Source organism: Sander lucioperca, chromosome 9 (genome assembly GCF_008315115.2).
Source record: "Sander lucioperca isolate FBNREF2018 chromosome 9, SLUC_FBN_1.2, whole genome shotgun sequence".
NCBI lineage: Eukaryota > Metazoa > Chordata > Actinopteri > Perciformes > Percidae > Sander > Sander lucioperca.
Genome location: NC_050181.1, coordinates 8443138 through 8459908, shown reverse-complemented (window position 1 = coordinate 8459908; position 16771 = coordinate 8443138).

Genomic DNA, 16771 nt, shown 5'->3' with positions numbered 1-16771 from the left:
AGAGGATTATTGTGTGTATTTGCATATTGGATAAAGCTTTAAAACTCAAAATGCACCAAACACCAAATATAGGGTGTTTTCACACCTGCAAGTTCATTTGTAATCTGGTCACCCAGCACACATGTTAATGCAAAGTGTAAACAGGCTACTCTGACTTTATCTTTGTGTCATGTGAAACCTTGCGTCTGTGCCTGGATTTCACTTGAAGCCTTCATGCTGCTTAAATCAATATTTTTATATTGAAGAAGATCAAATGACTATGTCTAATGCCTAAGGGCTGACGAACCAACAGATAATTATCTCTCAGCTCTGGTTTTTAAATGGATATGATTTTATTTTATTTTTTGAGTCCTGTATTATTATTTCAAAGTGATGTTGGATCCCTCTCACTGTCACTCATGATTATATCTGAGACAGGCTACTTGAGCTTCTCTTCTTCTCACCAGAAATCCACCAGCTTTGAAAGAGAACAATATTTTCAGACTTGGAATGATTTCATCCTGAATGTTTCACACTGAGCTGCAAACTGCTTCAGCACACATTGGTGACATTGAGTGATGATGCCAGATGCACTTCACCAAACGCAAACAGCAGATATTCCACTGTAATGTCAGCCAGACACTCTCCAAACCTAAACTAAACTTCTCAGTGAATATTACATAAAGAACAGTTAACACAACACATTCTTGTGTTTGAGTCTAAGCAGTGTTAAGGGGCCAATTATGGCAGAAATCCCAGCACCTTGTTCTCTGTGGATGGTTGAGTGTGTTAGCAGCAGTAATGGGACCATTATGTCAGACCACAGAGGTAATAAGAGTTAGTAACCTTACCACGTAGGTCTTGATTTACAGATTGATCATTGTTCTGGCAATCATTTATAGCCAGAGGCTCCAAGTAAGACAAAAAGCAAGCTCCCCACTGCTCTTCTCTCTTTACACGACTGCACCTCAGGAGACCCGTATGCTAAAACTCCTCCTCCTCTGAAATGTGCAGACGACGCATCAGTCATTGGCCTTATCGGGACGGTGACGAGTCTGCATACAGTCAGAACGGTGAGCAGCTGGCCCTCTGGTGCGGTCAGAAAAACCTGGAGCTCAAGTCAAGTCAAGTCAAGTAGATCTTTATTTGTCACCAAAGGGGCAATTGGTTTCACAGCAGTGACCACACACTGAACGGCTCTCAAAACTGTGGAGATGACATTGGTCTTCAGGAGGAGCCTGGAAGTAAATTATATATTTTATAATGTTAAACGCATAATGTTAACATGTCATCTATCAATACACTGTATATACTGTCATATCCACCTACCTCAGATATAAAAGCAACCTGTTATATTAATAATTCTTTACTTATTCCAACACATTTACACTTTTGCATTGCACTATTGTATAACTGTTTACAATCCTCATAGAGATGTTTGTTTACATGTGTTTATGTACAGTATGTATGTCTACTGTATGTGTATGCATATGCAAGCATGTGTATATGCTTTTTATGTACAAAGATATATCTGTAGTAGTCAAATGTTTATGTTTACATTGTTCAGCTTTGTTGTCCTTGTTTTTAGCCATATGTCTATTTCTGTGTACTTTGAGGGCACCAAAAAGCCAGGGTCAAATTCCTTATATGTGTTCAGTGTTGACACTTACGTACTTGGCCATTAAAGCTGAAATGAAGCCTTTCCACAGGGGGTTCTTTATCTATGGAGCTCAGCAGTGCAGAAGGCCGTCAGAGTTATTGCTCCTCCATAGTGAAGAGAGAGCCAGGTGGTAGTTGAGTTAGGATTGTTCCCCCTTGTTGAAGAAACCCCAGTGCACTGAAACACTGAGGGGACTGATGTCATTGCTACAAAAGTAGGTTGATGAATAAGTAGAGGAGTGTGTTTTATTGCCAGCGCAATTGTTTCTACACGGTAGGAACCAAGCATCACAGTTCTTGACGAAGTGTCTGGTCACACTAGAGAGCGGCACAGTGAAGTTCTGTGCTTTATCCCCAAAAAGATTGTGCTAGAAGCTTGGTGACGTAGTGACTACTGGCACAGCTAGTTGGTGTACTACTGTCAGCTATGGCAACATTTAATAGCTGGACTGTATATGTATTGCAGGTATCTGTAATTCAATTCTTCCTAGTAAAAAACTACATTTCATCCTCCTACCTAGGACAAATTATGTCACTTTTGCCATTCATGTGTATTGGGCTTTTAATTTTAGATATCCACAATGTCATTCTTCCTATCTGCAAAATAATTCTTGCTAGGAAATACTACCATTTCAATTATCTACAATCCAATTGTTACTAGCCATTATTTTAATTCAGATATCTAAAATGAAAAAAGAAATCCACAATCATTGTTTGATACCTGAAATTAAAATTATGGGTTAGGGTTAGGGTTAGTATCCAGTTAGTATAATTGGATTGTAGATATCTGAAATGGGAGTTTTTCCTAGTAAGAAATCTATGCAGATATTCAGAATGTTCATTCTGGATTGGAGAAATATCATTTTAGATATCTGAAATTGAAAGCCCAATACACATGCAATAGCAAAAGTGTCCAGAATGTCATTGTAGATATCTGAAATGGTCTTTTTGACTACGAAGAATTGAATTACAGAAATATGCAGTCTAGCTATACATGTCAAAACGGCCTACTTTTTTAAGGATTTAAAGGTATCGTATGTCGTTTTTACTACAATCAAAGAAGAAATGCTATTATGATTATCTAAAATGTAATTACAGATAGAAGTGTTGTTCGATTACATTTTAAAACGGCTTCTTCACAGCTGTAACTCACGCCTACCTTTTTTTGACGCAGAGAAAAACAAATGATAACTGCATAGACATAATATATATGTCTATGGATAACTGTGCTGCTTTGGATACCTGCGCGCGGCATCTTACGTGCGCGCGCATAATAATGTTTAGAATAAACTGACAAGCTGACAAAACTGAAACTTGTGTGGAAATAATATTACAGCAGGACAAAGTAATTTGTCATACCGTATGACACAAATTGTAAAATATATGTGTTTTGGGGGATTTAGCAGTCTGATTTAGGAGGAAGACAGTTATCCAATAAATCTCGCACATAACTGCGAGATTACAGTTTTTCTCGATTGCTTAAACACATTTCTTGAAACTATGCCTCGTATTCTCAAAACAGTAAACACAAATCCATAACGTCTCACCCAATTCACCAAACATCCTATTTTCAGGTCAAAATGAAGCACTATATCAAAACCATTAACTCTTGCTGAAAAACCAAACTTTGACCCCAGACGGGACACACAAACCGTCACAACATACACACTAAAACTTAGTTTTACACACTGGTGTAATAAATTCAAAACAACATTTCCAAAACTGTTATGTTGCCACAAACCTTTTCAGATGAACACAAGACACAACCAATGGTTACATTGGCACATTTTATTCATTACTGTATTACAGTACTACACAGTTATTATTCTGCATCAGCATCCCGTCTTTGCTCTGGGTCAGGCCAGAGAATCTCGTCCACATCACAGGCTATATTGGCCCTAGCCAGGCAGCGGGGGTAAAATCCTCTTGCATGCCTGATCCACCCCTGGCACGCATCTACTGATATGTCTAGGCAGGCTTCTTCCATGGCCTGAAGGAGGTGAACACGCATATAAGGTTCTCGGTCATACACTTTCCACCGCCATGACGAAAAAAAACTCCTCTATTGGGTTAAGAAATGGAGAGTATGCAGGCAGAAAGAGGTTGGAAAATATTGGGTTATCGGTAAACCAGTCACGAACCAGAGCAGCACGGTGGAAGCTGACGTTATCCCAAACAACAACATAGTGAGGGTGCTCTGGTTGTGCTGGTTCCCTGTGGTCCAGCTGGAACATATGCTCTCTTAGACTGTCAAGGAATGCAAGAAGGAGCATAGTATTATAGGGTCCTAGACTGGCATGGCGGTGGAGTACCCCTCGTTGGCTGATGGCTGCGCACATCGTGACATTCCCTCCACGCTGACCAGGGACATTTACAATAGCCCGATGGCCGATTATATTCCTCCCCCTTCTCCTTCTTTTGGTGAGGTTGAAACCAGCCTCATCCACAAAGATAATTTCAGGTGGAACAGGCCAGCCTTCAATCTCAAAGATTCTCTGCAAAACACATCAAAACACAATAGATTATATCACTACCCTGAAGCACAGTTCAGGAGGGCACAAATGGCAGCATAAACTGCTATACTGTGATGGTGCACAATGCTTCATACAATATCAAAAGTCATACCTGAACATATTCCACTCGTTGGTCTTTTACCCTGTCAGAGTTTCGTTCAAAAGGGACGCGGTACACCTGTTCATCCGGAACCGATGCTTTCGGAAGATGCGATCAATTGTGGAAAGGCTGATGGAATTTATTCCTTGAAAATGATTATTATCCTCAATCAATCTCCTTTGAATCTCTCGCAGGCGGATTACATTATTGGCAATGACCATGTTTACAAGCTCCCTCTCTTGCTCCTCTGACAAAAGCCTTAGCCTCCCACCACCAGATGGTCGTCTCTGTATCCTACAAAAATAGAAGCACGCATTACTGTAAATTTGATGGATTTATTTAGTATTACAGAAGCATAGTACAACAGTGCATGCGATGTCAAAGCACAGAGTACAGCACTCAAAAGTTACTGTACAGAGCAGTCGTACTGATGATGGAGGCGACGGTGAAGCGACTCAAATTAGGCTGGATTCGTTGCCCAGCCTCCCTCATGGTCATACCATGGACAAGAACATGGTCCACTAAAGTGGCTCGAATTTCATCCGAGACTGCTTGTCTCCTTGCCCTTACTCCTCTTCTACCTCGTCCTTCACCACGTCTTCCTCCTCTCCCTCCTCGCCTTCCTCCTTCACCACGTCCTCGTCCTCCTCCTTCTCCTCCTCCTCCTCCTCGACCATGTCCTCTTCCTCTTCCTCTCCCTCTCCCTCTCCCTCCTCGACCGTCATTTCTCTGTGGGTCCATTGTTCCAAAACTCAATGAACTGACTCTGGCCATTTTATCTATCTATTGAAAGTTCTGATTGGTGTGTGATCAATTTTGACTCGTAGTGTTTCCACCTGGGTAATTGTGTGCTAATTGAGCTTCAGCTGTGCTGACTTGAGTGAGCAATATTGAATGCTGTGCTATCTAAATGACAACATGGTGTAGGCAATGAGAAATTAAGGGATTTGTGTGTAGAGGTTTGCAGTAACAGTTCAACAAATCTGACTCGTGTCAAAACCAGGGAATAGTGTTTATAGTTTAGTGAAATGGGTGTGCTTTTTGAAAAATGGCATTATGGTTTTAAAATTTTAGTTCAAAAGCCTGGTTATAGTGTTTAAGCAATTGAGAAAAACTGTAAGAATGACCCGCGAGGTCAAGGGTGGGGTTAAACGGTTAAACCATAGGGTTAAGCGTGTAACGTTAGCGCAAATCATTTTGGGAGCTAGCATTAGCAAATAGGCTAATGTATGGTTGATAATCATCATGGATATAAGAAAGTGGCTCAAGGAAGGGAGAAAAGTAAAGTTACCTGCAGCTTGGAATCCGAAGTTATGGGAGGAGGAGGGGACGAAATCACGATAGAAGGCCAAGCTAACATTAGCCCTGCGGCTTGAGCACCGCCCTGTCATTGGTTCGCGGAACCGGTGTGGCTGTCAGTGGACCACTAACTTCATCCTCTAGTTGATCTTGGAAGTGAGACTCTTTTTCAGTATTTTCACGTAAACAAAAGAGACCTCACACACAAATGTCTGAATGTATGGAAGGACAGGATAAGACATTCAGCGCCGGGACGGGTCGCCTGCAGCTCTACGGTAAGTCCGCTACAGTTTTTAATGCAGATTTGCGTAGTGGTTGTTTAAAAGTAACGTTACGTTGAGTAAAACAGAGTTAGCAGTGGTGGTTAAACTCAGGCTCGTGGAATTAATCATATTTTGCTTCAGCAGCATTCTTTTCATTGGAAAACCTTTGTTCTGCACTGTGATAGCGAGCTGAGTTCTGACCATAGATGTATTAAGAGAACTCTGACGCAGACATCAGGTGCATCCATAGACTGTATATTATTAATATCCTAATATACAGCCTATGGGTGAATCTCACTTCCCTTAAATTGCTTCTTCTTCTTCTTTTTGTGTTACCAACATTGTCTTTAATTATTCATATTTTAACCCTTAAATTGCATCCCCGGCTCCGTCCCATCGAGGAAGCATGGGAGAAACGGAGGAAATCACAGTAGGTGGAGAGAGAAAATGTTTTTAGAGGGACGATATGGCCTTTTTTCTAAAACGTCACGTGAATTCGTCAGCTGTATGGGCGGAGTTAACATATTTAGCCGATTGGTCAGGGGATAGGACCTGTACAAATCGGGTTACGTTACCTTGCGTAAGCATGGACGCCTGGCCAATAGTGTGTGAATGCTATTGAAGGGTGGGTCTTGGCGTGGCCATAGTAGGATTCGTAAATACACGCACGGGAGGGCTGCTCCTCGGAGATCCTTGATCCTCGCTCCTCAGGGCAGGAATAAGAGCTTTGAGACGGCCTTCACGAAAGAGTGCCAGAACAACTTCCGCTTTAACCGAGGAGCGAGGATCTATCAAATAAGAGAAGTGAAATGCACCTATCGAGTAGCCTACTTTATTTTTGTATGATAGCAAATTTAGATTTTTCTATTATGATTTGGCACTATAAATAGAATTGAATAGAATAGAATTGTTTTCACATTATTACATCATACAAACGTATAAGTTAGAACAAGGAACTTTTCTTGTTCTAACAATATACTTTTTATCTTGTTATAACGCGAAACGATTCACGTTATAATGTAATGACTATGCGACAACCTCCGGGAGACCATCACTGCTGTTCAGCTCATTTTCTGTAACCAGTGTAACATTAACACAAGGTGGACTTAGCAGGCTAGCTAACTAGCCAGCTGCTTAATAAAATTGAACAACCCAATGCTTTATAGACTCTTGTCACAGGAAAGCACATTCCTATTGCCAAATGAGTGACAACTTTGCACGGCTCATTTTCTGTAACAATTGTAGCTGTCCGCTCCACGAGCGTGGCCTACAGCATTTTCTCCATATGCTGAAATACAAACAAGGACGAAAGCTTAGACTGCTGCGTTCCCATGGAAACCACTCTCATGTGGGTCCCGCAAATTTACTGTTATGTGTTTATGAGACCACAAATAGACAAGAATTAGCTGAAGGATCATTCTGTAATGCAGGGACCAGAACTCATCTCCTCGGATATCTTATACATGAATGAAAAATGAAAAAAATAATATATTACCGTAGGTCTATATATGAAACGCACCCTTTGCAATGAGGTGGCCTATTTAAACTGCTCTGCACACTCTTTTTGCTCTGCTTTGCTCTGCTGTTGCACAAAAAGTTCTGCTGTACCTGCTTCAGTCACTCGCTGCTACCATTGTTGTTATTCGTATAGCATTTAATAAGCTTGCTCGCCTGCCAACAGTCCAGTAATGTGGCTTTAGGATAGCTTTTGTGGAGGAATAATTGTGTCATATCAGATAAGGGCCACAAACACATGTTTGAAGCCTCAAACATGCACTTGAAGCTTCAGATGCATGGTTCCCCGTGTCCTGCTGTCGGACGATGTTTTGGACAAAGGCGCCTCTTTCAAAAGATCTTCTTTAGTGATCCCTCCCTTCTTCACTTCCCCATGCTTAATCAAGTGTTCCCTGTTTGTGGTTACGAGCACATCGTGAACTGATATGCGGTGTCTGTGCTTGGTAATACCAGCTAGTCAAAAGTTTGCTGATCCTGCTGTCTGTTTTAGTTTTATGGCTCTCCTACTGATCTGCTTATCAAGGTGTCATGGCGTCTGTCTGCCTGTTAATTCATGCTCTTATGCTGCTGTCAAAAATCTATGTGCATTGGTGTTAATTGTGTATTATGTTCTTGCAGTGACTGGGCTCTTTTTTCTTTTGGCACATGCAGTGTGATGTTTACTAGATACTAGTGAAATATGAATTCTCATGTTCAGCTTTTGGCAAACGGTTTTGTAGGACATTTTTCCCAGGGTGGTTGCAGGTGTAGGTCCTATTGGCTCAGTATAAGACTGGTTTCTGAAAAGTCAAAGTCAAAGTCTCTTTATTAGTCTCCCTAAGGAGAAATTCGTTTTGGACACATAGAGAAATTGCTGCAAGAGTAACAACAGAGACACACATCAAACTAGTGATATGTTACATAAATACACAAGACGTATGAAAACTTGATCATACACTGGATACTCATGTCCATTTAAATGACTTGCTGCTACCATTGCTGCTTGTATTTATATATCACTTCATATTTTGTAAGCCCAAGTCTATATCAACAACGTTTCATTTCCAGGATTGTTCAGGTGCCGCCGGAAAAGAAGATTGCTTAATTAGACATTCAGATGTTAAAAAAAATAGCCAGCATCTGTCTCATCGGGTTTGTCCAAATCCATATTTGTTAAGTCTAAAAGCAGTCCTAGCACAGTTTTATATTTGACAGTTTTGGCCCAGTTAATTTTCATATGATAAATGGTTTCTGAAATGAACCAGAAAAAGTATCACGTGTGGGAATGTGTGTGAGTCTACTCTAATTATCGAAATTTGAGACCTCATGCTGGGTTTGGCTTTGAGGCTGTCACAAACAGGCTTGACACACGCTTTCAAATGATTTATTTTTGTAGTGAACACAGATTGCACCCAACACATGCACACACACATTTAGAGACACACACACACACAACTGCTGCTGTGGTTTCTCCCACATAAGAAAGATGATCTGTTGTCATGCAAACTAGTTTCTTTTTCAGTTTAACATTAGTGCTGTGTTTTCCTGTCTTCACTAGAAAAAGCCTTTTGTATGTAGCTGGTATGAATCTACAGTTTGAGCTTGTTGGACTGGGTAAACTGCAGGTACCTGTGAAGAATTACAGGTTATGGGGGCGGCCTATAGCTCACCCAGTAGAGCGTGCGCCCCATGTAGGCTGAGTCCTTTGCAGCGGCCCAGGTTCGAATCCGACCTGTGGCCCTTTGCTGCATGTCATCCCCCCCCTCTCTCTCTCTCTCTCCCCAGTTTCCTGTCTATCCACTGTCACTATCTAATAAAGAAAAAAGCCCCAAAAAATAATCTTTAAAAAAGAATTACAGGTTATGTGTTTGTGTGGGTGTTAATACATTTTTGTGTGTAGACATTAAAGTGGAGAATTTGTGTTCTGATACAATAGGCTAGATGCCAAACAAAACAGGTACATGACTCATTGGCCAGTCCCTCCAGGATTTTGCGGCCTTTTTTTGAGATTGTTGCGGCCCAAAATGCCTAATTTCACGGGAGCTTTTGTAAAAAATTGCGATAAAAGTTGCGATGTCTTTTGTATTTTTGTTGCAATGAAGTTGCGAGAAAGTTGCGACTTTTTTTTTTTGGATAGTTCTTTAAAAATAAAAAGGAAACTTGTTTTGGGGAGAATAAAATTACTCTGGGCTGAGTTTTCCTAGAAACCTTACCAAAAAGGCTCAGGATGCTGCAAATGTTGGTATAATATGAAAATAGCTGGTGGATTTAAGACAAAAAATAATAATTTATTGAACATATGTATGTGTCAGTTGATCTTGACATTGTTAAATTCCTATCCTGGCCTGGGACACACATTCATACGGTTTGATAAAGTACTTATTGGACTTTAACTTATCATTGCACTTACAATAACAAGCGTAGCTGTCCTCAATTCAGGTCATCCTGTACGTCTCATCTCCAGTTTTTCCTGCATCCACCGTGTGTGTTTGTGTGTGTGCGCATGTCAGTCGCGGAGGGAACTGAGCAGCAGGGAGCCGACAGGATTGAAACAGCAGCAGCTTTCAGCGACTTTAGTGTGAAAAAATGTTACAGCGTACATTAATGTTAAAATGAATACAAGTTGGCAGGACGGTCTGAAATGTTTTGCACGGTCTTTCGCTGTACGTTTTGTTGGTAAATGTGAGATGTTCGAGTCACACACATCTCGTCTTCATATCAGAAACAAAAATGAATTTGGCGACGTACGTGTGTTACGTCAACCCGTTCTCACTCCTGCTTGGTCAGTGGCTCTCAGAGTCACATACTGATATAAAGTCTGGTACGTGGGACTGCTGGGATTGGTTGAAGTCGCGGGAAACTCCGGTTATTGGTCAAATTTGCGGAAAAGTTGCGGTGATTGGGAAAAATTGCGAGTCGCACCAAATTCACGGTGATTGGTTGAATTTGCGTGAATTATCGCGAAATCCTGGAGGGACTGATTGGCTGCAGAATGCAGACGGAGGAACAGAGGATGAGGTGCTAAAGATCTTCCATATCCTCTTCTTTTGCAAGTGAGATAAAACAAGAAAGGTAAAATAACACAACAATCGAACTTTTAAACATGTTTCTTTAATGCCACTTTTATGGTATTAAAGATTCAATTCCATCTTCTTCCCCCAGTTAAAATCACAATGGACATATTTATTTTTTCTACTATTATATATACAGTATATTTGGAGAATGAAATCAATAAGGAGGTGCAGTCTCTAGTACTAAGTGCTGTATTGTGATGTCCAAAGAAGCTCTATACATAATGACTAGGCATTTATAAATAATAAACCGGGCTCAGTTATATGGTTGGGTACGAAACCCGGTGCTAATATGGCACCGATACCTAAACGACCGGTTTCTACCGGACCGAATAGCAATGCGGATTTCGGTGCCTCATATTGGTGCCGCTAAAATGCCTGTGCTTGTCTCTAATGATCCGAAACAGACGTTACAGGCAACAGAAGCATCGCTGCACATGACGCTAGTTAACACTACACTTGGCAGCAGGTGACGTTAGCCTATTGTTAGCTAGTAGCTGGATTAAACGGTTAAAATGCTGACAGCTAACAGTAAACGGTGTTAAGTGTGACTGTATGTCACTGTAGAGGATTCAAACAGCAGGACGTAACAGTCTGCAGCTGCCGTTGTTGGAAAAACAACACAGACGGTGCGTTCACAGAAACTGATGTGAACCTAAGCCTCGTGGTGCATTCAAAGTTATTGTAAAATACCCTTTTCCCATCTAGTGGTTGTGTGTGTTGTTTTGTTTATTTTTTTAGATTATTTTTTTGGGCTTTTTTCGCCTTTAATGAATAGGACAGCTAGGTGAGAAAGGGGAGAGAGAGGGGAAGACGTGCAGGAAATCGTCACAGGTCGGACTCGAACCCTGGACCTCTGCGTCGAGGCATAAGCCTCTCAGTATATGTGCGCCTGCTCTACCCACTGATGGCCACGTGTGTGTCGTTTAACAGCAATTTACTAATGAAATAAGTTAAGCAATAAACAAGCTGTTCTTTAATGTCGCAGACTGTCGTTTTGTGCTCTTTTTTTTTCTTCTGTTTTTTAAACTTGTTTAAAAGTATCAGATCAGGCACTGGCACCATTTTAAAAGTATCGCTTTAGCACCGGTATCGGAAAAAACCCAAACGATACCGTACCCTACAGTACTCAGTTAGTGTCCAGGTTGGAACAATGCTCTGGGGTTAATCATAGCAACATTGATGTGCTGCTTAATTTTTGGATTTAGAGAAGCAAGTAATGCTAGCCACAGACAACAAAAGTGTGAAGATGGCAGAGACAAATCCAGCCAAGAAGATTCTACAGTATTTATATATATATATATATATATGTATGTATGTATGTATGTATGTATGTATGTATGTATGTGTGTGTGTGTATATATATATATATATATAAAGATAAAATCACCTTTCAGCTAGATGAGATGTGGTCTGAATTGAAGTGAAATATACCACCAACCACTGAATATTTAATCAGGTGTTTTTTCAAAGCTGAATTAAGACTGAAGTTAGTATCTTAGAGATTTTACTTGTACATGCTCAGAGGAAAACTGGTATAAAAAAATGATAGGAGGTTAAAACAAACTCTCAATAACACGGTCTGACATTGAATTGTTTGCAATCACTGTCATCAGCAACAATTTCTAAGCAGTGGCAAATTTCTTGATCATGATTTAATTTTTCTGTGTACAGCAGTAAAATAAGCTTGAACAATCAACATCACCTGCCTCATCTTTCTTTGCATTGTAACAGTTGATACAAACATTACTCATAAATACATAACAGCGCTTTATTTAAATCCCCCTTATTCAGCATTTGTCAGCAGTATCTTATCAGGTAATAAATGTTGATAAAACACTATCACACACTATGATGTAGCAGATAAGATATTTAGGGCATTATAAATCATCAGTAACTGGTGTGTAAACTGTTAATGAAAGCTTGATAAAATAATAGTTGTAATCCTAATGATATGACATAGAAGTTTTAAATTCATTATCAATTGAGAATAGAAAGTATTATAAAGGAAAATAAATCCTTTATAACTCACTGTATGGATTTGTTTATTATGTAATCACATATCACTATGATTACAGTTATGTACCATACTACACGTAACGACTGAGAGCCACTCGAGTATTAAACTGTAACTACTCTCAATATTTCCCTTTTGAACTGTAGTAGAGTGAAAGTATACATTAGCATAAAACACTTAATTTAAGTAAGATATAAGTACCTCAAAACTGTACTGGAGTACATACTTGAGTAAATGTACCTGGTTACTTTCCACAACTGGTTATGAATAAACCGAGACGTAGTGATGTTTATAAACATAGGATTCATCTATAAATGTAACTCTTCTGAATAGTTTTAACCATAATTTAATATTCTCGATGATTAGGCGTGTTCAAGGGCAAGTCTGACGTATGCTGCTAGAAGTGCCGGAAGAAACTGAAGGAAGGCTCGTCAAACTATTATTGAAATGCACCACATGACTTCAATTACACCCAAAGGAGTCTTCCTGGAACCTTTTGTGCAGTCCGACGCAGAGAGTACAACTGGAAAAACTCTGCTCCTGTGATCTTTTAGTAACACAAAACCAACAGAAGCAGATTTCCTCCATCACAAGCTTTACTGAGAAAGGTTTAAATTCAGAGAGGATGTGTGGCTACGTTTATGTTTATGAGTTCTGTGCTTTCTCAGCTCTGGAGAATTGGCCTTGATGGGGCTTTGTGGAAAAAGTCTAAAGGCCTTTTCACAACTGTAAAAAATAATGAAACACTCAGTAGGAGAAAACAGTTATAAGTAGGGTTGGGTACCGAAACCTGGTTCCACTATGGAACTGGTTCCTACGCAACCGGTAGGAATCGGACCGGAGTAGAACGCAAATTTCGGTGCCTCATTTCGGTTCCACTTAATTTGTTGACTGAAATATTTTCCCTCTGTCGCTCTGAGACGGACGTAAAAATATCACACTTTCTCTGTAGTCTACCGTTAGTTAGCTAGTTAGCTATCTACCGTAAATGTAGGCTACTTTTAAAATGCCATATTTTCTCTCTGGGCTCACCAAAACGGACGTAAAAGCATATTAACCATTCACTGCACGTGATCGCTAGTAAACATATTACATCTTTGATGTCATTTTTCAGTTTTTCAAGAATCGGTTTAGAAATCGGAATCATTTTAAAAGTACCGGTATCAGAATCATAAAAATCCAAACGATACCCAACCCTACTTATAAGCCATCTGTATTGCTACAGATGCAAATCTCATGGATGTGCAGTATTATGGCAAACAGAGAAATTATATTATGTCATCTTGAATTGTAATCCCATCCGTTGCTGTTTTTAGAGGGCCTAACTCCGGTTCCTGCTGAACTGAGCCAGTGTTTGTTTAACATCAAACTGTTATCAGCTCAGTAGGCACAGGAGGTTGAGCCCAGGCACCTGCACCACCTCACTTTCACCACAAGGGATGAAAACAACTGGTATACTGCCACACCAAGCCTGGATACGTAAAAAAGTCTTTCTTACGCATATCTTTCTTACGCAATACAATTTTTTTTAAATTATCAAGCTATGATTATATATATATATATATATAAATACATCGTAACTCTGAATAATCCACATAACACAACCATTGTGAGCACCATATTCTATTCACTTAGCCACATACTGTATATTGGGGGGAGCAGGCTGAAATCTAAGAGACGCTATCTAAATACACGCAAAGCTAGATACCACTATAGCCACTTCTTTTTTTCTAAATTTCTTTGTAAATTAGGTGAACAGTGTTTTTTCTTTACTTCTGCCATTAGATTTATACTTGACTATTTGACTCATTTTATGTGACAGTGTTTGTCTAAATCATTGTTGCTCTGTTATCTTTGAAGACTTAAAACAATAATAATAATAATAATAATAATAATAATAATAATAATAATAATAATAATAATAATAATAATAATAATAATAACAGCTATTTTTTATGGCACTTTCCAAAACCTGAAATTAAGAAAGTGCTTTACAGGATAAAAAATACAAAAGCATAGTAAGACAATATGAAGTTAAACATGCATAACAATAAGGTAATAAAATCAATGAATAAATAAAGTATGATTAAAAAGGTGACAGAAAGGAAGTAAAATAATTCATGAAAACAGAAATGTTATTAAAGGCAAACTAAACAAGTATGTTTTAAGATTCTTCATTGAGAAACACCTAAATGTCAAGATTCACACAAATAACATATGTTAGCAGCACTGTGTGGTCAAGCACCATTTACCAAGTTTCAAGTTTAAGTTTCTTTCACTTTTTTCCTTCCATACCATACATGGGTAACGGCATCCAGACACACACACACACACACACACACACACACACACACACACACACACACACACACACACACACACATACATACATACATACATACATACATACACATGGATACACACACAATCAGTGCTTTGCTTTCACGACCACCCAGACAGTAAATGAGGTCAGGAATCACAATTAAATTGCTACTTGTTTTCCTGATGGGACATTTCCTGTACTTCCTTCCTGTATGAGTAAGTCGCTGTAATTAGTCCCTGCCTCCTGCCTCCTTCTCTTACCCATCTCTCTTTTGTCAGGAGAGATATATATATATATATATATATATATATATATATATATATAACCATTCTCATTATTGGTGAGTGTGAAGATGTGTTCAAAACATGTTCTGAATTCACCTCATTGAAATTAAGCCACTTACAATTCTGTATGGTGGATTGTCGCAGCACATGATTTGGTAACACTTTATAATAACCAAAATTACAAAATGGTAAATTGATAGTTAATTTAACTTTAGTTTTTAACTTTTTTACTGTTAACAAACAATGACATGAGCTATTTACTAATTATTAGTATTGCTTTAATTTGTTATTTTATCAATAATTTTGTGTAATAAAAAATAATTAGTTTATAAATTTAGATAGGTAGTTAATACTTTGTCAATGGTCAATCATTGTTTTGTAAGCCATGTATACACAATTTTGGATGGCTATTAAACAAATGCAACTAATGCTTATAATAATTGGTAATGATTAATAAGGGGTTTTTCAAGCGTCAAGTAACATTAACTTAGCCCCAATAAATCTTTATTTGGTGATTTGTAAAAGATGAATAATTGATTATTTTTGCAGTGATAATAGCCATCTAAATAATGTTTATAGATGGTTTACACTTTACAAAGTTATTTACCATTAACAAGCTATTATAATCATCAGTTGCAACTTTATAATAGCCATCCAAATGATGTTTATTAATAGTTTACAAATCATTTGGTAATACGTAACATATATATATATATATATATATATATATATATATATATATATATATATATATATATATATATATAATATATATAAACTGTTATGCTGTGTGCAACAATAAATAGCATTACTAATAAGTAAACATTGTTAATTACCATATCACTGTTTGCTAACAGTAAAATAACTTAAAAGTTTAATTAACTGTCACTTTACCATTTATAAGCAATAGTTATTATAAAGTGTTACCCATGAATTCATAAAAACCTTTGCTTCCATGTTGACTTCTTACAGCTGATATAAATGCTGGAAAGGCTTGAGAGAAGCGGAACTTAGCCACTGTGAACACAGGCTTTCACTGAACTGTTCACGGAGTGAGCTAAGTCCTGCCCCTCCATCAAACTCTGAACATTTTGGGAAATACGCTTATTCACTTTCTTGCTGAGAGTCAGAAGAAAAGGTTGATATCGCTCTTATTTGTGCATGGCAAGCATGAAGCTATTGTGAGCAGCCAGTTGGCTTAGCTTAGCTTAGCAAAACTGGAAATGGGGAAACAGCTAGCCTGGCTCTGTCCAAATGTAAGAAAGTCCACCTACCAGAACCTCTAAAGCTCAATAATTAACACCTTATATCTTGTTAAACAACCAGGGAAGACTTCAGTAAGTTACTGCGACTGGCCAAGAAATATAGTCTGGCACATAAGACCAAAACATTTGGTTTTTACGCTTCTTTATTTGATACTATTAAACAAACAAGATATAACGTGTTCATTTCAGATTTAGAGATGCTAGTAGGTGAATTGTTTTACGTTTGGACAGAGCTGCGCTAGTAGCCTGACAAGCCAGGCCCACATCAAGATGTTGGGTCTGGGAACTCACCATTGGCAGGGCTCAATCCGAGGGGCGGGATAAACGGTTGTCTTTCAAATTCTCTGCACACGATAGGATAGCGTTACAACCACGCAGAGGAACGAAGAAGGTAGCAGAGCTAGTTGATAGATTAAACTTTTGCCGTATCCGGTCGGCAAAACTCTGAACACATCTTCCTTTTTTAAGAATGACTTCAGTGCTGTTCTTTGTTCTTTTCTCAAA